Source organism: Pongo abelii, chromosome 3, assembly GCF_028885655.2.
Source record: "Pongo abelii isolate AG06213 chromosome 3, NHGRI_mPonAbe1-v2.0_pri, whole genome shotgun sequence".
NCBI lineage: Eukaryota > Metazoa > Chordata > Mammalia > Primates > Hominidae > Pongo > Pongo abelii.
In genome coordinates, this window is record NC_071988.2 from 27452711 (window position 1) to 27476186 (window position 23476).

Sequence of the window (23476 nt, forward strand, 5' to 3'; positions counted from 1 at the left end):
TTCGACATAGCTGAGGAAAACCTCTTGAGATTGAGAATATTTAAATAGCTACTTTGAAAGTGAAAAATCAAAAAGAAAAAATGAATGAAAACCTAAACATATAAAATATATCACATGTAAATATCTTTTACATCTAAAATGTATAAAATATACAAAAAATAAAGCATTTAAATATATAATAACTGTGGTATAACTATAAAAGATGTAAGATACCAGAAATGAAAATATTAGAAGAGAAGAAAAAGAATGAATTATTGAAAAAATGAACTGATAATTTTTCTCAAATTAATGTTAGCCACCAAACCATAGATCGAGAGAGTTCAGAGATTACTAAGCAGAATAAATTCCCAAACAAAACAAAACTTCATCTAAGCACATCATATTTAAATTTGAGAAAATCAAAGACTAAAAAATATTCTGAAAGAAGCTAGAAGAAATAATGCCTTATCTACAAAGGAACAAAAATAAGAATTATATTAAACTTCTCTTCAGAAGGCACAAAAACAATAAGAGTAGAGTAAAATATTTAAAATATTGGGGGGGGGGGAGAGAGAGAGAGAGAACCCCAGAAACCACCAAGCTAAAATTCTGTAGCCTGAAAAATTAACCATTAAAATGGAGGAGAAATGAAAACTTTATGAGACAAATAAACATTGAAGGAATTTGTTGCCAGTAGAATTGCCTTTCAAGAAATGTTTTTAAAAATATTTTTAGAGAGAAGGAAAATGATATAGGTCATAAATTCAAATGTTCAAATGTACATAATGAAAGAAAGAACAATAAAAGGAATATTTTCAATTTTAAAAATTAAAAAAATCAAAAAAATGAAATTTAAAAAATCAATTATTTGAATAGATCAATAAAATGTATAAGCCTCCAGATAGGCTACCTAAGGGTGGGGGAAATAAGAGAGGCGACAAATTCCAGTATTAGAAGTGAAAGAAGAGGCATCACTACAAATCCCATGGACACTAAAAGGATAATAAAGGCAAATTGTGAACAACTATAACCCACAAATTTGATAACCTAGATGGAACAGACAAATTTCTTGAAAGACACAGTTTGCCAATACTCATACAAAAAGAAATAGACAACCTGCCTGAACCTGTGTGCATGAAATAAATTGAATTGATAACCAGTAACCTTTCAAAACAGAAAGGAGCAGACCCTGATGGTCTCACTAGTGAATTCTATCCAAGATTTAATTAATTATACCAATTCTCTACAATTTTTTAAAAACATAAAGCAGAGGTTGTACTTCTCATCTTGTTCTATGAAGCCAGAATTACCCTAATATGCAAAACAGACAAAGACATTTTTAGAAGAAAACTACAGACAAATGTCTCTCATGAAGATAGAAGTACACATGTCCAGTAAAATATTAGCAAATTGAATTCAACAACGTATAAAAAGAATTATACACCACAACAAAGTGAGATTTGTTTCAGGTATACAGGGATGGTTTAACATTCTAAAATCCATTATTTTAATCCACCATATCAACAGGTTCAAAATGAAAAATCACATGATCATATCAATACATGCTGAAAAGGCATTTAACAAAATCTAACACGATTTATTATAAAATTCTCAGTAAACTAGCAATAGAAGGGCACTTCCTCAATTTGATAAAAAATATCTCCAAAAAAACCACAGCCAACATCATACTTACTTAATGGTGAGAAACTTATTGCTTTCCCACTAAGATCAGGAACAAGGCAAGGATGTCCCCTCTCACCACTCATTTTCAAATCGTTTTGGAAGTCCCACAAGACAAGAAAGTAAAATAAAGTTTATATTGTATTATTTTGGAAAAAAGAAATAAAACTCTCTTCATTTGCAGGTGACATAATAATATATATGTATGTATAACATACAAAAGAATCAATAAAAAAACTCATGTAACTGTAAGCAATGATAGCAAGGTTGTAGGAGAAAATGTTAGTATACAAAACTCTGAAGGTTAATAGCTACATACTTCTTAAAGAAGAAATCAGAGATCTAAATAAATAAAGGGGTATACTATCTGCACAGATAAAAAGACTCAGTATTGTCAGTATGTCAGTTCTTCCCATGATCTTTAGATTTAATGCAATCAAAATCAAAATTACAAGTTTTTTGTGGATTTTAGAAAACTGTTCTTAAAGTTTATATCAAGAAAGAAAAGACTCAGAAAAGCCAACAAAATATTAAAGAAGCAGAAAGATGAAGGATTGACTCTACCCTACTTCAAGACTTACTACAAAGCTACAGTAATCAGGATAGTGTTCTGTTGGTGAAACAATGATGAATAAATCAATGAAATAAAATAGAGTTCCCAGAAATAGAGTCACATAAGTATAGTAAATTGATCTCTGACAAAGAAGCAAAGGCAACTTGATAAGCAAAAGTTACATTTTCAACAAACTGTACTGTAACAACTGGCTAACCACAGGCAAAAAATAAATTTACACAATGACTTTACACCCTTCATAAAAATGAACTCAAATGGATCATAGATGTAAATATAAAATGCAAAACTTTAAAACTCCTAGAAGATAACATACAAGAAAATGTGGATGATCTCAGGTTTGGTAATGAGTTTTCAGATACAACACCAATGATAATTCATGAAAGGCATTTGATAAGCTGGCATTTATTAAAATTAGTACTTTATGCTCTGTAAAAGATGCTGTCAAGAAAATTAAAAAACAACTAGCCACAGATGAGAGAAAATATTTGCAAAGCACATGACTGATAAAAAAACTGTTAGATAAAAAACTCTTAAAACTCAACAATAAGAAAATGAACAACTAGATTTTAAAAAATGAGCCAAAGACTTGAAGCCACCTCACTGAAGAAAATATATACATGGGAACTAAGAATATAAACAGATGTTAAACATCATATGCCATTTGATGAATGCAAATTAAAACAACAATAAGATATCACTATGAATTTATTAGAATGGTCAGAATTTGGAACACTGATCACACCAAATGCTATAGAAAATTTGGAGCAACAGGAACCCTTATTCATTGCTTGTGGGAATGCAAAATGGCACAGCCATGTTGGAAGACAGTGTGGTGATTTCTGACACAACTGAATGTACTCTTACCATATAATCTAGCAACTGTACTCCTTGGTATTTACTGAAAGAAGTAAAATAATTATGTCTACACAAAAAACTATATACAAAATTTTACAGAGGCTTTATTCATAATTACCCAAACTTGGAAGCAAACGAGATCTCCTTCAGTAGGTGAATAGATAAGTTATCTCTGTTATATCCAGACAACAGAATATTATTCAACACTAAAAAGAAATAAACTAGGCCAGGCAGGGTGGCTCACGCCTGTAATCCCAGCACTTTTGGAGGCTGAAGTGGGCAGATCACTTGAGGTCAGGAGTTCATGACCAGCCTGGCCAGCATGCTGAAACCCTGTCTCTACAAAAAACAAAAATTATCAAGGTGTGGTGGCAAGCACTTGTAATCCCAGCTACTAGGGAGGCTGAGGGAGGATAATTGCTTGAATCCTGGAGGGGGAGGTTGCAGTGAGCCCAGATCATGCTACTGCCCTCCAGCCTGGGCAACAGAGGGAGACTCTGTCTCAAAAACAAACAAACAAACAATAAACAAAAAAAGAAAACACAGAATGAACTACCAAGCCATGAGAAAACAGAGAAAACTTAAATGCATGTCATTAAGTGAAAGAAACTATTCTGAAAAAGCTATGTGGTGTATGATTCCAATCATATGACAGTCTATAAAAGGCAAAACTATGGAGGCAGTAAAAAAATAAGTGATTGCCAGGAGTTGGTGGGTGGGGAGGCGGGAGGAAGAGATAAATAGGCAGAGCACAGAGTATTTGTAGGACAGTAAAACTATTCCATATGTTATATAATGGTGGATGCATGTCATTACACATTTGCCAAAACCCATAACATACAACACCTAGAGATAACCCTAATGTAAATGATAGACTTTGGGTGATAATGATATTTCAAAATAGGTTAATCCATTGTAACAAATGTATCACTCTGGTGAAGGATGTTGAAAGTGGGGGAGGTTTGTGTATATGGGGGCAGGGGTTATATAAAAGTCTCTATACCTTCTGCTCAATGTTGCTGTGAAGAGCCAAAAAGCTGGTCACAGCCCACACACACACACACACACACACACGGTTATAAGTAATTTTTTTTGTTCCTACAAAGGTGGTAGATGAAGGCACTGTCATAAAATTATCATTTAGAGAGACAAATTGAAAGGAAAAATAATTTTATTAAACTTTTCATTTAATTTCTTGTAATTCCAAATATTTAAACTGTTCTATTAAACATAATAGAATAATAAGAAATTCAAACATTTATAGGAATTGCATGGAATGGGAAGGATGCTATTCTCTACCTAACATTCCGTCAACATTAATTTCTACTGAACTTTAATTAAAATCAGTGGCCCTACCTTCCTTAGTCCCAGTGGCTTAAATTGTGTGGCTTGTTACCTCTCCTGAAATACTTTTCAAAATTCTCCTTTTCCATGTCTCTTGCACTATAAACCTCCTTTTATTTATTTTTTTCTGTTTCATTTAAAACTCTCTGAGTTTTTATTCCTGCCCACCTCACCCACTTATTATGTAAATTAACAGTTGTTTTTTTCCCCACAAGGAGAGATGACAGGGAAAAAGAAAGGAGGAACTGAGAAACCCTCTCCTACTTTTTAAAGCATACAAGGGAAACAAATTGGTTGTAAATAAGCATATTTTTGATGTATGTGCTCACACTGATATCATTCATTCATTTACTTATAAGTATTTATAAAATATTGGATATGTATTAGAAACTGCCATTTTCATGCTTTTTAAAAAATTGTTAGATATTGAAAAAATTATAATTTTGTATATTTATGGGCTAAAAAGGGATGCTATGACTTTTGAATACAATTTAAAATAAATCAAGCTAATTAACATATTCATCATTTCAAATATCTAGCATTTTGCCTTCATTTTGAAAATATTTACCAAATTTTTCTCATTAAATTTGGATTGATTTCTCCTACTGAAATTAAGTCTATTCTCAGCTTTGGGTATCCTAATTACTTTATTTAACTTTTACTAAAGACTCTACCTGCTGAAAACTCAAACCACGCTTTTCCTCTACCTCATGAATATCAGATGTAGCCATGAAGGTTGTAATTATTTTTTTCTCATTGAGGACTTGGTACAAAATTATAGGTATTTTGACAGTCTTTTTATATTTTTCATCATTGACATTCTTTCAGTATGTTGACTTACTCTTATTTCTTGCATAACTGTTTTTTTCTTATTTTTCTTTATTCATCACCCCATTAGAATATTTTATTATACTACACCATCTCAGTGCTTCAGTCATATACTCACAAATTGTTCAAGACATGTATCAAATGCCTAACAGGTGCTAGTCACTCTTATCCTAAGGGCTGTCAATTCATTGGAAATCAAGGGTAATCATGTCCCTTTCTCATAGAGCTTGCATGAATTCATTGACTGAAAAGCAAAAAGAAAAAAAAAAGGCACTTATGAAATATTGCCTCTCAGCATTTTGGTTAATATTATATGTGAAGCATTCACAAAATGTGTGAAGTTTTGGAAAGAAAATGTAAATAATAAACTCTCACAGACTTCGAAACATAATAGAGAAAACTCCACAAATGTTTAAAAGGCATTAATAATGAACCTAATTGTGCTAAATTATATAGCAGAGGTACATAAAATGTACATGGCAAAGTTAAAAAGGAACAGCAGATTTTTTATAGATAGAGCATATAGGAGTTGATGGAATTGATTTTGGAAGGAACATATCTCAAAATAATAAGTCATCTATGACAAACCCACAGCCAACATTATACTGAATAGTCAATAGAAGGAAGTACTCCCCTTGAAAACTGGCACAAGAACAGGATACCTTCTCTCACCACTCCTATTCAACATAGTATTGGAAGTTCTGGCCAGGGCAATTAGGCCGGAGAAAGAAATAAAGTACATTCAAATTGAAAAAAAGAAAGTCAAGCTATCCCTGTTTGCAGTTGACATGATTCTATATCCCACAAACCTCATAGCCTCAGCCCAAAAGCACCTTAAGCTGATAATCAACTTCAGCAAATTCTCAGGATACAAAATCAATGTGCAAAAATTAACAACATTCCTATGCACCAACAATAGTCAAGCTGAGAGTCAAATCAGGAATGTAATCCCACTTACAATAGCCACAGAAATAATAAAATATCTGGGAATACAGTTAAACAGCAAGGTGAAAGATCTCTACAAGGAGAAATACAAACCACTGCTCCAAGAAATCAGAGATGACACAAACAAATGGAAAACATTTCATGCTCATGAATAGGAAGAATCAATATCACGAAAATGGCCATACTGCACACTGCCCAAAGTAATTTATAAATTCAATGCTATTCCCACAAAATTATCATTGACATTCTTAACCAAACTAGAAAAATATTTTAAAATTCATATGGAATGAAAAAGCGTCCAAATAGCCATGACAATACAAAGCAAAAAGAACAAAGCTTGAGGCATCATGCTGCCAGACTTCAAACTATACTGAAGGGCTACAGTAATTAAAACAACATGGTACTGGTACAAGAACAGACACATAGGCCAATTGGACAGAATAGAAAACCCAGAAATAAGACCAGACATCTACAACTATCTGATCTTTTAAAACCTGACCAAAAAAAAGTATGGGGGAAAATATTCCCTATGAAATAAATGGTGCTAAGATACCTGGCTAGCCATATGCAGAAAATTGGAATTCAACCCCTTTCTTACACCATACACAAAAATAAACTCAAGATGTATTAAAGACTTAAATGTAAAACTCAAAACTATAACAACCCTGGAAGACAACCCAGGCAATACCATTGAGAACATAAGCACTGGCAAAGATTTTATGCAAATGACTACAAAAGCAATTGCAACACAAGTAAAAATTGACAAATAAGATCTAATTAAAGTTAAGAGCTTCTGCAGAGCAAAAGAAACTATCAACAGAGTAAACAGACAACCTACAGACTGGGAGAAAAATTTTGCAAACTATACATCTTACAAAGGTCTAATATCCAGCATATATAAGGAAATTAAATTTACAAGAAAAAAGCAATCCCATTAAAAGATGGATAAAGGATATGAACAGATACTTCTCAAATATGACATACATGTTATTGATTTTTCCTATCCACAAGCTTGAAATGTTTTTCCATTTGTTTGTGTCCACTCTTATTTCCTTGAGCAGTGGTTTGTAGTTCTCCTTGAAAATTTCCTTCATGTACCTTGTTAGCTGTATTCCTAGGTATTTTATTCTTTTTATAACAATTGTAAATCGGTTTTCATTGATGATTTGGTTCTCTGCTTGTCTATTGTCATTGTACAGGAATGCCTGTGATTTTTGCACATTGATTTTGTATCCTGAGACTTTGCTGAAGTTGCTTATCAGCTTAAGAAGGTTTTGTGCTGAGCTGGGCATGGTGGCTCATGCCTGTAGCCCCAGCACTTTGGGAGGTCCAGGCAGGCAGATCACCTGAGGTCAGGAGTTTGAGACCAGCCTGGCCAACATGATGAAATGCTGTCTCTACTAAAAATACAAAAAATTAGCTGGGTATGGTGGCAGGCACCTGTAATCCCAGCTACTCCGGAGGCTGATGCAGGAGAATCGCTTGAACCTGAGAGGTGGAGGTTGTAGTGAGTCGAGACCATGCCACTGTACTCCAGCCTGGGCAACAAGAATGAAACAAGAAAAAAGAAGCTTTTGGGCTGAGATGATGGGGTGTTCTAGGTATAGGATCCAAGAATGAAACAAGAAAAAAGAAGCTTTTGGGCTGAGATGATGGGGTGTTCTAGGTATAGGATCATGTCATCTGCAAACAGAGACAATTTGGCTGCCTCTCTTCCTATTTGAATATCCTTTATTTTTTTTCTCTTTCCTGATTGCCCTGATCAAAACTTCCAATACTATGTCGCATAGGAGTGATGAGAGAGGACATCCTTGTCTTGCGCCAGTTTTCAAAGGAAATGCTTCCAACATTTGCCCATTCAGTATTCTCTTGGCTGTAGGTTTGTCACAGATGACTCTTAATATTTTGAGATATGTTCCATCAATACCTAGTTTATTGACAGTTTTTTAACATGAAGCGATGTTAAATTTTATTGAAGGTCTTTTCTGCATCTGTGGAGATAATCGTGTGATTTTTGTCATTAGTTCTGTTTGTGAGATGAATTGTATTTGTTGATTTGCTTACGTTGAACCAGCCTTGCATTTCAGGGATGAAGCCAACTTGATCCTGGTGGATACATTTTTGATGTGCTGCTGGATTTGGTTTGTCAGTATTTTATTGAGGATTTTTGCATTGCTATTTATCAGGGATATTGGCGTGATGTTTTCTTTTTTTGTTGTATCTCTGCCAGGTTTTGGTGTCAGGATGATGCTGGCCTCATAAAATAAGTTAGGGAGAAGTTCTTCCTTTTCAATTGTTTGGAATAGTTTCAGAAGAAATGGCACCAGCTCCTCTTTGTACCTCTGCCCAAAGTAATTTACAGATTAAATGATATTCCCATTAAACTACCATTGATGTTCTTCACGGAATTAGAAAAAAAACTACTTTAAAATTCATCTGGAACCATAAAAGAGCCCATGTAGCCAAGACAATCCTAAGCAAAAAGAACAAAGCTGGAAACATCATGCTATCTGACTTCAAACTACACTGCACAGCTACAGTAACCAAAATAGCATGGAACTGGTACCAAAAGAGACACATAGACCAGTGGAAGAGAATAGAGATCTCAGAAATAAGATCACACATCTACAACCATCTGATCTCAACAAGCCTGATAAAAACAAACAATAGGGAAAAGATTCTCTATTTAATAAGTGGTGATGGGAACACTGGCTAGACATATGCAGAAAATTGAAACTGGACCCTTCCTTATACATTATACAAAAATTAACTAAAGATAGATTAAAGACTTAAGTGTAAAACCCAAAACTATAAAAACCCTAGAAAAAGAGCTTGGCAAAACCATTCAGGTCATAGGCACCAGCAAAGATTTCATGACAAAAACATCAAAACCAATTGCAACAAAAGCAAAAATTGACATTTGGGACCTAATTAACTGAACAGCTTCAGCACAACAAAAGAAACTATCATCAGAGTGAACAGACAATCTATGGAATGGGAGTAAATTTTTGCAATCTATCCATCTGACAAAGATCTAATATCCAGAATCTACAAGGAATTTAAACAAATTTACAAGATAAAAACAAACAACCCCATCAGAAAGTGGACAAAGTACATGAACAAAAACTTCTCAAAAGAAGACTTTTCTGCAGCCAAAAAACATCAGTAAAAGTTCAACATCACTGATCATTAGAGACATACGAATTAAAACCATAATGAGATACCATCTCATGCCAGTCAGAATGGCCATTATTAAAAAGTCGAGAAACAGCAAATGCTGGCAAGGCTGTGGAGAAATAGGAATGCTTTTACACTTTGGTGGGAATGAATTAGTTTAACCATTTCAAAGACATTGTGGTGATTCCTCAAGGATCTAAAACCATAAATACCATTTGACTCACCAATCCCATTACTGTGTATATACTCAAAGGAATATAAATCATTCTGTTTTAAAGATATATATGCACATATGCTTATTGCAGTGCTATTCACAATAGCAAAGACATAGAATCAACCCAAATGTCCATCAATAATAGACTGGATAAAGAAAATGTGCTACATATACACAATAGAATACTACGTAGCCATAAAGAAAAATGAGATCATGTCTCTTGCAAGGACATGGATGGAGCCGGAAGTCATTGTCCATAGCAAGTGAACACAGGAACAGAAAACCAAACACCACATGTTCTCACTCATAAGTAGGAGCTGAACCATGAGAACACAGGGATACAGGAAGGGGAACAACACACACCAGAGACTCTCAGGGAGTCGAGAGGAGAAAGAGCATCAGGATAAATAGCTAATGCATGCAGGGCTTAATATCTAGGTGGTGGGTTGATAAGTGAAGCAAAGCACCATGGCACATGTTAATCTATGTAACATATCTGCATGACCTGCATATGTATCCTGGAGCTTAAAATAAAGTTCAATTTTTAAAATACAAGAAGATATACATGTGACCAACAAATATATGAAAAAAAGCCCAACATCACTGATCATTAGAGAAATGCAAATCAAAACCGCAATGAGATACCATCTAGCACTAGTCAGAATGGCTATTATTAAAAAGTCAAAAAATAGATGCTGGCTATGTTGTGGAGAAATGGAACACTTTAAACACTGTTAGTGGAAGTGCAAATTAATTCAGCCATGTGGAAGACAGTGGGGCGATTCCTCAAAGACCTCAAGACAGAAATACCATTTGACTCAGTAATCTCATGACTGGATATATACTCAATGAAATATAAATCATTCTATTATAAAGACACATACACACATATGGTCATTGCAGCACACTTCACAATAACAAAGACGGAATCAACCTAAATGCCCATCAATGATAGACTGGATGTATTAGTCAGGGTTATCTAGAGACAGGACTAATAGGATGGATGTATATATGAAAGGGAGTTTATTAAGGAGAATTGACTCACACGATCACAAGGTGAAGTCCCAAAATAGGCCATCTGCAAGCTAAAGAGCAAGAAAGCCAGCCTGAGTCCCCAAACCTCAAAAGTAGGGAAGCTGACAGTGCAGCCTTCAGTCTATAGATGAAGGCCTGAAAGCCCCTTGTTAACCACTGGTGTAGGTCCAAGCATCCAAAAGCTGAAGAACTTGGAGTCCAATGTTCGAGGGCAGGAAGCATCCAGCACTGGAAAAAGATGGAGGCCAGAAGATTTAGCTAGTCTAGTCCTTCCATGTCCCTTGGCCTGCTTTTATCCTAGCTGCACTGGCAGCTGACTAGATGGTGCCCACCCATATTGAGAGTACATCTGCCTTTCCAAGTCCACTGACTCAAATGTTAATCTCCTCTGGCAACATCCTTACAGACACCCAGGAACAATAGTTTGCATCCTTCAGTCCAATCAAGTGGACACTCAATATTAACCATCACGTGGAGAGGTGAAGCCAGCTGAACTTCCTGGGTTAAGTGGGGACTTGGAGAACTTTTCTGTCTAGCTAGAGGATTGTAAACACACCAGTCAGTGTTCTATGTCTAGCTAAAGGATTCTAAATGCACCAATCAGCACTCTGTAAAGACACACCAATCAGAGCTCTGTGTCTAACTAGAGGATGGTAAATTCACCAATCAGCACTCTGTGAAAATGCACCAATCAGTACTCTGTGTCTAGCTAGAGGATTGTAAGTGCACCAATCAGCACTCTGTAAAAATGCACCCATCAGTGCTCTGTGTCTAGCTAAAGGATTGTAAATGCACCAGTCAACACTGTGTAAAAACACACCAATCAGTGCTCTGTGTGTAGCTAAAGGATTGTAAATGCACCAATCAGTGCTCTGTAAAATGGACCAATCAGCAGGACATGGGCAGGGATAAATAAGGGAATAAAAGCTGGCCACCTCAGCCAGCAGCGGCAACCCGCTCGGGTCCCCTACCACGCTGTGGAATCTTTGTTTTTTTGTTCTTCACAATAAATCTTGCTGCTGCTCACTCTTTGGGTCTGTGCCACCTTTAAGAGATGTAACACTCACGTGAACGTCCGCGGCTTCATTCTTGAAGTCAGCAAGACCAAGAACCCACCGGAAGGAACCAACTCCGGACACATTTTGGCAACCACGATGGGACTATAACCAAGCAGTGAGTACCATTGGACCCCTTTCACTTGCTAGTCTGTCCTATTTTTCCTTCGAATTCAGGGGCTAAATACTGGGCACCTGTCAGCCAATTAAAAGTGACCAGCACAGCCGCTGGACTAAAGACACAGGTGTCAGGCTTTCTGGGAAACAGCTCTCTGACAACCCCTGGCTCTTTGGAGTTGGGAGCATTGGTTTGCCTGGAACCAGCTTCCACTTTTCTTGTACTTCTGGACTGAGCCAAGGGTCGACAGAGAGGAAAGCCATTCAGCTATGGGGTCCCGACAAAAAGTTGGTTGACCTTGCGCCCATGAGCAGAACTCTCAAAGTCATGTTGCCCAACTGAGACTCACCCATCTATCCTATCTATCCTGACCCTTGCCTCCTGGGTCCTAATGCCTGTCAGACAAACTTCCTCTCACTTCTCTTCTCTGAGGCTAGTCCTACTTCTAAAAACCACTCCCTGTCTCTGGTGCTTTTCTAGTTTCTCCTGTAATAATGATTTCTAGTATAAACCTCAGGACTCTGTTTCCTTCTTTAGGCTCCTGGGCTCACCAATCAGAAAGACATAATTTTTGCCAAAAGCCCTGTCAGAGGGGGAGACTATCTGGAATTTTAGGATCCCTCCTCAGACAAGCAGGCCTAACAAGGCTATTCCTGAAGCTAGGATATGGGGAGCCTCAGAAATGATATCCTTCCTATTCATATGATGAGAAGTAAGGACAAAAGATGTCACTCTTCCAACCCTGGAGATCCCTTCCCTCCTTCAGGGTATGGCTCTCCACTTTATTTTTGGGGAATAACATCTTTATAGGAAGGGGTAAGGTCCCAATACTAACAGGAGAATGCTTAGGACTCTAACAGGTTTTTGAGAATGCATCGGTAAGGGCCACTAAATCTGATTTTTCTCAGTCCTCTTTGTGGTCTAGGAGGACAGGCAAGGGTGCAGGTTTTCAAGACTGTGTCAGTAAGGGCCACTAAATCCAACCTTCCTTGGTCCTCCTTGTGGTCTAGGAGGAAAACTAGTGTTTCTGCTGCTGCATCAGTGAGCGCAACTATTTTGATCAGCAGGGTCCAGGGACCATTGTGAGTTATTGGGCAAGAGTGGGGAAAACAAACCAAAACCACAGGTGTTTTTTTCTTCCAGATGGGAAACACTCAGGCATCAACAGGCTCACCCTTGAAATGCATCCTAAGCTATTGGGACCAATTTGACCTGCAAACTCTGAAAAGAAGTGACTCATTTTTTTCTGCACTACAGCCTGAGGAAAAATGGCCACCTGAGGGAAGTATAAATTACGATACTATCCTGCAGCTTGACCTTTTCTGTAAGAGGGAAGACAAATGGAGTGAAATACCTTATGTCCAAGCTTTCTTTTCATTGAAGGAAAATCCACAACTGTGCAAAGCTTGCAATTTACATCCCACAAGAGGAAATCTCAACTTACCCCCATATCCTAGCCTTCCTATAGCTCTCCTTCCTATTAATGTTAAGCCTCCTCTATTTTCCCCCACCCAGAAGGAAACAAGCAAAAAATCTCCAAGGGACCACAGAACCCCCTGGCTATCAGTTATATCCCTTTCAAGCTGTAGGGGGAAGGGAATTTGGCCCAACCTGGGTACATGTCCACTTCTCCCTCTCTGATTTAAAGCAGATCAAGGCAGACCAGGGGAAGTTTTCAGATGATCCTGATAGGTACATAGATGTCCTACAGGGTCTAGGGCAAAGCATTTAGAGATGTCCAAGTGAGACATCTCTCACTTGGAGAGATGTCATGCTATTGTTATATCAAACCCTGGCCTTTAACAAGAAACAAGCTGCCCCCTTGCCCATGCCCACTATGCTGAGGCAATCACTGGAAGGTGCACTGCCCCAGAGGACAAAGGTTCTCTGGGCCAGAAGCCCCCAACCAGATGATCCAACAACAGGACTGAGGGTTCCCAGAGCAAGTGCCTGCTCATGTCATCACCCTCACTGGGCCCCAGGTATGTTTAACCATTGAGGGCCAGGAAATTGACTTCCTCCTGGACACTGGCACAGTCTTCTCAGTGTTAATCTCCTGTCCCAGACAGCTGTCCTCAAGGTCCGTTACCATCTGAGGAATCCTGGGATGGCCTGTAAACAGGCATTTCTCCCACCTCCTCAGTTGTAATTGGGAGACTTTGCCATTTTCACATGTCTTTCTCGTTATGCCTGAAAGTCCCACACCATTATTAGGGAGGGACATATTAGCCAAAGCTGAAGCCATTATCTACATTAATATGGGGAACAAGTTACCCATTTGTAGTCCCCTGCTTGAGGAGGGAATCGACCCTGAAGTCTGGGCATTGGAAGGACAATTTGGAAGGGCAAAAAATGCCTGCCCAGTCCAAATCAGGCTAAAATAATCCACCACTTTTCCTTATCAAAGGCAATAGCCCTTAAGGCCTGAAGCTCATAAAGGATTACAGGATATTGTTAGACATTTAAAAGTTCATGGCTTAGTAAGAAAATGCAGCAGTTCCTGCCACACCACAATTCTAGGAGTACAAAAACTGAATGGTCAGTGGAGACTAGTGCAAGATCTTAGACTCATCATTGAGGGAGTAATTCCTCTATATCCAGTTGTACCCAACCCCTATGTCCTGCTCTCTTAAATACAAGAGTAAGCAGAATGGTTCATGGTTCTGGACCTCAAGGATGCCTTCTTCTGTAATCCCCTGCACTCTGAGTCCCAGTTCTCTTTGTCTTTGAGGATCCCACAGACCACACGTGTCCCAACTTACATGGATGGTCTTGCCCCAAGGGTTTAGGGATAGCCCTCATCTGTTTGCTCAGGCACTGGCTCAAGATCTAAGCCACTTCTCAAGTCCAGGCACTCTGGTCCTTCAGTATGTGGATGATTTACTTTTGGCTACCAGTTCGGAAGCCTCATGCCAGCAGGCTACTCTAGATTTCTTGAGCTTTCTAGCTAATCAAGGGTACAAGGTGTCTAAATCAAAGGCCCAGCTCTGCCTACAACAAGTCAAATATCTAGGCCTAATCTCAGCCAGAGGAACCAGGACCCTCAGCAAGGAATGAATACAGCCTATACTGGCTTATCCTCACCCTAAGACATTAAAACAATTGCAGGGGGTTCCCTGGTATCATTGGCTTTTGCTGAATATGGATCCCCAGATACAGCGAGATGGCCAGACCACTCTACTATAATCAAGGAGACCCAGAGGGCAAATACTCATCTAGTAGAATAGGAACCAGAGGCAGAAACAGCCTTCAAAACTTTAAAGCAGGCCCTAGTACAAGCTCCAGCCTAAAGCCTTCCCACAGGACAAAACTTCTCTTTATACATCACAGATAGAGCAGGAATAGCTCTTGGAGTCCTTACCCAGACTTGTGGGACAACCTCACAACCAGTGGCATACCTAAGTAAGGAAATTGATACAGTAGCAAAAGGCTGGCCTCACTGTTTACAGGTAGTTGCAGCAGTGGCCATCTTAGTGTCAGAGGCTATCAAAATAATACAAGGAAAGGATCTCACTGCCTGGACTACTCATGATATAAATGGCATACTGGGTGCCAAAGGAAGTTTATGACTATCAGACAACTGCTTGCTCAGATACCAGGCACTACTTCTTGAGGGACCAGTGCTTCAAATACACACGTGTGTGGCCCTCAACCCTGCCACTTTTCTCTTAGAGGATGGAGAACCAATTGAGCATGACTGCCAACAAATTATAATCCAGACTTCTGCCGCCCAAGAGGATCTCTTAGAAGTCCCCTTAGCTAATCCTAACCTTAACCTGTATACCAATGAAAGTTCATTTGTGGAGAATGGGATACAAAGGGCAGGTTATGCCATAGTTAGTGATGTAACAGTACTTGAAAGTAAGCTTCTTCCCCCAGGGACAAGCACCCAGTTAGCAGAACTAGTGGCATTTACCTGGGCCTTAGAACTGGGAAAGGGAAAAAGAATAAATATGTATACAGATAGCAAGTATGCTTATCTAATCCTACATGCCCCTGCTGCAATATGGAAAGAAAAGGAGTTCCTAATCTCTGGGAGAACCCTTATTAAATACCACAACGAAATCATGGAGTTATTGCACACAGTGAAAAAACCCAAGGAGGTGGCAGTCTTACACTGCTGAAGCAAAAGCCATCAAAAGGGCAAGGAGAGGGGAGAACAGCAGCATAAGTAGCTGGCAGAGGCAGGGAAAGACCAGCAGAGAAGAAAGAGACAGAGAGAGAGGAAGAGACAGAGAGACAGAGACAAAGTCAGAGAAAGGGAGAGAGAGAGAGGAAGAGACAGAGGGACAAAGACGGAGTCAGAGAGAAAGAGACAGAAAGACAGAAATAGAAGGAAAGAGAGAGAAGGAAGTAGTAATGAAAAAACAGTGTACCCTATTCCTTTAAAAGCCAGGGTAAATTTAAAATCTATAATTGATAATTGAAGGTCTTCTCCACAACCGTATAACATTCCAATGCCACCTTGTTGTCAGTGTGAACAAGGGAGTAGCCCAAAAGCACTGAGGCCACTGACAACCCACAGCCTTCCTATCAAAAATCCTTAACCCAGCAGGTTTCCTAACAGGGGATCTAAATCTTAATTAATTACCATACAAAAGTCTGACCAGACCTAGGATGAACTCCCTTCAGGACAGGACAATAGGTGGTTCCTCCAGGGCAATTAAGGGAAAAAGACAAAATGGATATTCAGTGAGTGATAAGGAAACTCTTGTAGAAGCAGAGTTAGGAAAATTGCCTAATAACTGGTCTGCTCAAATGTGTGAGCTGTTTGCACTCAGCTAAACCTTAAAGTACTTGCAGAATCAGGAAGGAGCCATCTATACCAATTTTAAGTTAATATGAACTGAATGAGGTCTTATTAATAGCAAAGAATAATTGAAATCCCAAACTTACAAGGTTTTCAACAAAAGTAAAGTTTGCTAAAAGTTAACAGTTTAACATGTATTATCCTACTACCACTCACTCTCAAAGGATTTCTCAGACAGTTTGCAAGAAATAACAAAATCTATCCTTACTCTACAGTCCAAAATAGACTCTTTGGCAGCAGTGACTCTCCAAAACCGCTGAGGCCTGGACCTCCTCACTGCTTAGAAAGGAGGACTCTGCACCTTCTTGGGGGAAGAGTGTTGCTTTTACACTAATCAGTCAGGGATAGTACAAGATGCCACCTTTTCCTTTACAGGAAAAGTGTTCTAAAATCAGACAATGCCTTTCAAACTCTTATACCAACCTCTGGAGTTGGGCTACATGGCTTCTCCCCTTTCTAGGTCCCATGACAGACATCTTGCTATTATTGGCCTTTGGGCCCTGTATTTTTAATCTCCTTGTCAAATTTATTTCCTCTAGGATGGAGGCCATCAAGCTACAGATGGTCTTACAAATGGAACCCCAAATGAGCTCAACTAACAACTTCTACCAAGGACCCCTGGACCGACCTGCTGGCCCTTTTACTGGCCTAAAGAGTTCCCCTCTGGAGGACACTACAACTGCAGGGCCCCTTCTTTGCCCCTATCTAGCAGGAAGTAGCTACAGTGGTCATTGCTCAATTCCCAATAGCATTTGGGGCATCCTGTTTAGAGGGGGGATTGAGAGGTGAAGCCAGATGGACTTCCTGGGCCAAGTGGGGACTAGGAGAACTTTTCTGTTTAGCTAAAGGATTGTAAATGCACCAATCAGCACTCTGTAAAAACACACCAATCAGCACTCTGTGTCTAACTAGAAGATTGTAAATTCACCAATCAGCACTCTGTGAAAACGCACCAATCAGTACTCTGTGTCTAGCTAAAGGATTTTAAATGCACCAATCAGCATTCTGTAAACATGCACCAATCAGTGCTCTATGTCTAGCTAAAGGACTGCAAATGCACCAATCAGCACTCTGTAAAAACACACCAATCAGGGCTCTGTGTCTAGCTAAAGGATTGTAAACGCATCAATCAGCGCTCTAGAAAATGGACCAATCAGTAGGACATGGGTGGGGACAAATAAGGGAATAAAAGCTGGCCACCCCAGCCAGCAGTGGCAACCTGCTTGGGTCCCCTTCTATGCTGCCAAAGCTTTGTTCTTTTGCTCTTCACAATAAATTTTGCTGCTGCTCACTCTTTGGGTCCATGCCACCTTTAAGAGCTGTAACACTTACTGCAAAGATCTGTGGCTTCATTCTTGAAGTCAGCAAGACCAAGAACCCACCAGAAGGAACCAACTCCGGACACAACACTGTATAAGGTGGTACATATACACTATAGAATACTATGCAGCCATAAAAAAGAATGAGACTATGTGTTTTGCAGGGACATGGATGGAGCTGGAGGTCATTATCCTTAGTAAACTAATACAGGAACAGAAAATCAAATACTACATGTTCTCACTTATAAGTGGGCACTAAATGATGAGAACACATGGACACACAGAGGGGAACAACACACACTGGAGCCTTTTGGAAGGTGGAAGTTGGAAGGAGTGAGAGGATCAAGAAAACAACTAATGGGCACTAGGCTTAATACTAGGTGATGAACTAATCTGTACAACAAACTCCCATGACACAAGTTTACCTATGTAACAAACCTACACTTATACCTCTGAACTTAAAATAAGTTAAAAAAAAACAAAAACTTTCATGGAATCTCAAGATGAGTCATGAAAGATAGCTTGATGTTACAAATAAACTAAGATTGCCTAATCCCAACTTCCTCTGTTTTTAGGCTAACTTAACAATTTATATAGTAATCGATTTTCTTTTTTATTCTCTACTAAAATATATACTGCAATTTTAATGATGTTTTAATTCATCTTTTCATTCTCTACTATCATAATGCCTAGTACTGAAGACATATTCAGCAATTGTGTAATGGTTGAGGGAATTCTCATCTCTCAGGTGATCCATGTGCATTTCAACTAAATATGGACTTTGTTGATGACTCAGCACTGACTGTTTTAAATGTTCTCATCAATAATCTGACTTAGAGATTTACATGTGAGAAAAACTCCTGTGACTTATTATTTCATTTTAAAATTTATTTAAAAGGAACAAAATAAAATTAGCTAGCTTATATAAAACATTCTTAAATTCTTCAAAATGACTCACCAAAACTCATAATTAATAAGATCTTAACATTGGATATTATGCTGTTTATAAATGAATAATAAATCTATAGATTTTCCATCAAACTTGATAAATATTTTTTCCTGAATCTTCTTTAAAAATGTTTCTTTTTCCTTGTCTCCTAGCAATAATTCTGTTAGTTACAGATCATCTCACTGGTTAAGAGACCCCAGTTGTCACAGATTATAATTAGCTATTGAATTTTCTTTGATTCATCTTTTAATTCCATGTTTCATTAGTAGGAAATTATCTTTCCATAAATGAGTAAAATTCTCAAGGTTCTTCAGAAAATGTCAGGCATCTAATCAAAGAAAGCTACATTTTTTCATGGAGTCAGTTGTACATATGTCTTTATTGATAGGAGGCTTTATGCTTTCAAATTTATCCTAAGGTGGACCTGAAAAATAGATAAGATATATTCAGTAATAGAAAGCACAGTCATAACTCAATTATACTTACAGGCAAGAAAGTACATACAGCCAATAATAGAAATTCACAATGTAAAACAAACTAGTCTTTTAAGTTATATATTCGTTTCCCTAAAACTAGGAAATAAGGGAGAAAATTTAAAAATGTTGTTGAAAAGTCATACCTTTTAAAATGTTGTGTAATCTCATATTTTAGATACATTTTTGTTGACATGAAGGTGATTTATAGTGGATTGTTACATCACAAAAACAGGTTACAGATCAAAATGCAAGTCCTGATCTTATTCTTTGAAACATGGTATATATATATGAATAGAAGAAAGGGAAAATGAGAGAGAGAGAATCTAAAAAAATGATAGTTTCATCTGACTGGTGATTTTTTTCCTAAGTATTGTATAAGTGTAGAGTACTTATGTCATAATTGCAAAATTGTAATTTTAAAAGAATATTAGTTTTTCAGTAATTTTAGTTAATATTTGTAATAATATTTTTAAAATATATTTAAATGTTTTACTATCATCTAGAAGCTCCACAAGTAAGGAAACCAGAAGGGTCTCATAAATATCAGAGGAGTAACTACAGACAGAAATAATATTTTCCCCAGTATATCTGAATTGTTTTTATATTAACATGTGAAATCACACACTGTGGTTAACAGAAAAAAACCCTATGATGAGGAAGGGAATCTGAATCTGAGCAGGGAGAGGCTGCACGTTCATCTAAAAGCAATAGCTGAGGCTGAGGATCTCTAACAGGAGAAAGAAACCCCTAACGCAATCCAACTAAATATTCCTGATGTTTTTCTGCTGCGTGTGTGTGCTCGTATGTGTGTGTGCACCTGCACATGTGTATGTGTATATGTATATTATGGGCATCACAATGTGCAGTCTCTACAAGATTCAGAAGTTATCTGAAATTAACTAGACTGATCTCTAAATAGCTTTCTGGTGCTCTAGCAATGTTTTGCAAATTGCAGGCCCCTTTGTAGCAGCTACATCACATGTGAATGCTAGACATCCAAATTCTTGGGCCTCAACCTAGGCTATTTATGAAATCAGCAACTCACCAAGCCTTCCAGGTGATTATGATACATAGTTAAGTTTGATTATCCCTGGTCTATAGGCCAAATTTTGATGCTAAATTTCCTATATGTGATTTTCCCTGTTTGTTATCATTTTACTCACAATTCTACTTACTATAAACTTCCAATATTTTCCATTGTTCCATTCCTGGTTCCCTTATTGATGCAAGGATACAACATTTCCTTTGAGGGTTGGAACATGTATAACTTTTGTATCCCTTCATAGCCTAGGACAGTGTTGCTAAAAAATGTTTAATAAATCTTTAGTTAGTGGAAAGTAAATTACTTGACACATCCACTAGCTAAAGCTGGTTTTGCAGACAGCTCTTGTGCAGACAGCTTGAAATGGGTAGAGCACTGCTTTCTAGATGATGCTGAATGTCAATATGAAAAAGTCTAATTTCCATGAAGCAAAGATGGCTCTTATTTACCCAGCAACATAGTGTTCCATTTGAGATTACCTATGCCAGGAACTCTTGTTCTTTGTTTTTCTGTTATATATCAAATATACAAAAGAGAGAACAGAAAATAAATTTGTTATATAGGAATGCTGCTATTTATTGTCAGCTTCAATACATGGTTTGATAGAGGATTCGCGATGGGTGATCGATGAAATCTAAGGACCTAAGTGTCCTAACTAAGCAATTGGTACATTTTACTCATCATAGTTATTTCAGCAGCCTATTGGAGCTGAAAAGGGAAAGTTGACTGAATATAACTCAAGGAATCTTAGACAAAAAATAAAAAAGAGTTCAGGTCAATCTTACCTTTATTCTGAAGTACTCTAATGAAGTATGTACTTGAATCTTACCCAGAACTTGTTCATTTATGTAATTCATTTTTTGGCTGTGGAGAGCCTGAGGTGTATAAGAACCAAAGAAAGCTGCTTTTTTATGAGAATGAGTCATTTACAATTTTGCACACCTTCTAAATAACAATCGAGAACTATGTTCAGATTATACTTTTTTTTCAGTTTTATTGACCATGAAAACAGTCTCTTAATTTAGTAATCCAGTCTCTTAGGAAGCAAACTACAATTTGGTAAGGTTTTATTTTGTGTTATACTGTTCTCAGCAATTTTCATGTTTTTAATCTGTGTGATGACCTGACATGTGTTGTTCAGTTATTGATTGATAGGTAACTGAGGCTCAGAGGGTTGAATACATTTTAACAGGTCACACAGCTAGGAAAGAGCAAACAAAAGAAATTACACTCTCATCTCTTTTCTGTTAGATAATTTAGTTTTTCAACAATATCTCAGACCTCATGAGAATATTTATGTCTTCAGAAATTTTTGTGGATCTAGCCTCAGGTGACTTCATGTGATTTTTAAACTTAAAACTCTTGTTTAGTGCAAATCTTGTCTCTTTGGCATCCAAGTAGCAATTTTATTTACTGTTCCTTTACTGTTCAAGTCTCCTGTGAATTTTCTATTTATTTCTCTGGCCAGAGGAGAGAGGAATGTTTGCTGACCTGGCTGTATGCTTCAGGCGCTGACCTTTTAGAACCATTTCTGGTTCTGGATGCTGGAGATTGTCCTCTTTCCATCTGCTTTTGTTTGTACTCTCTGAGCCACTGTTTGCATTTAATTTTAAAATGTCTCCTATTATCTTCCTTAGCTTTGGAGTTTTTATGCCACTTTTGTTTATATCTCTCATACTTTTCATTTCATCTAAAACTTAAAAAAAAAAATCCTAGCATAGAAGAGAAGATGCCAACTGGGGACAAACTCATGAAAGAGAAAAAAGAAAAATAAATAAAGTGGACAGAAATGTGAAAGAGATTGATATACAAAAAAAAAAAATACTGAGTTTAAACAGGATGTTTAGACCTGAAAATTTTCTTAAACAGAAGTAAGGGAAGTAAAGTGAAAGTGAAGAAAATGACCTATTAAAGGGTTTGGTGAAGCAATTACATAGATAAACTTCCTATAGATTGGCCATTAAATCCTAGAAACCTAAACTGTGGCTCAAACTGTCTCTATGTGCATGGGAAAAAAAAGTGTCTGAATTGACTTTCTGTTTAAATAGAGATTGAACAAATATGCACAGACATAGGCATCATCTGTAATTTTTTATAGTTCTGCAAAAAAAGAATTTGACCTAAATAGTTCTACATAATATTGGATACATTGGGTGAACTTTCTCAGTTATTCTCATCTTCTGAGGTTGGTGGAGATGATAGGTAATTTCTGTTCCCACTGGGCTAACCCAGAACAAAATTATATAGTCAGTTTCTATACTTTTCACTCTTCAGTTTTGTACCTTCCTTTTCCTTGCGCCTTTCCATTAGGATTCCAGCGACTTCATATTTTCCCTTTTAATAAGATTCCCCTGGGCATTAGTTTATTCCTGGTATTATAACAAAATAAATACCACAGACTGGATAATTCATAAAGACTAGAACTCTATTTCTCACAGGTCTGAAGGCTGGAAAGTCCAAGATCAAGGGGCCAGCAGATTCGGTGTCTGGCGAAGGGTTGCTCTCTGCTTCCGAGATGGTGCCGTATTGCTGCATCCTCTGAGTGGGACAAATTCTGTGTCCTCACTGGAGGAAGTCAGAAGGGAAAAAGGGCAAGAAAGGGTCTAGCTATTTCCCTCAAGTCTTTCTACAAGGGCTCTAATTCCATTATGAGTGTGGAGCACCCACGAGCTAAACACCTTCTAAGGGCCCCACTACTTCTTACCATTATTTCGAAGTTTAAATTCCAACATATAAATTTGGGGAAAAATGTACGTTAAAACCATAGCAGCCTAACTTTATTAGGAACATCAAAAGGTCATTAAAATATGTCAATAAGTGTTTATTGTTCATTTCTTTTATAATGTATTATTTACATAAATGTATATATAGTCACTCACTGCATAATGACATTTTGATTAATAGCAGATTGCATATATAATAGTGGTCCCATAAGATTATAATGTAGCTGCCCTATTAAATTTGATATTCAATTTTTCTTTATAGGACTCAAGGGGTTCAGAAATATGTATCATTTTAAATTTTAATTTAAAAAAAAATTTCCCAAGACCGTGTCCCAATCTGTCACCCAAGCTGG

The 23476-nt window shown here is 37.5% G+C and overlaps 1 protein-coding gene across 11 annotated transcripts in view; it reads right to left on the bottom strand.

Annotated features, from left to right (window-relative positions):
* Positions 1 to 23476, bottom strand: part of LOC112133162 (cytosolic carboxypeptidase 3-like) — a 191264-nt gene that overhangs the window by 78291 nt on the left and 89497 nt on the right. For 5 of the 11 annotated variants that reach the window (XR_008524401.2, XR_010139647.1, XR_008524402.2 and 2 more), the window contains one exon: positions 872 to 21275. The exons of 1 other annotated variant lie outside the window; for it this stretch is intronic. The gene's annotated coding sequence lies outside the window, so the exon portion shown is untranslated. 5 more of the 11 variants (XR_010139640.1, XR_008524395.2, XR_008524397.2 and 2 more) reach the window with 3 other exon arrangements.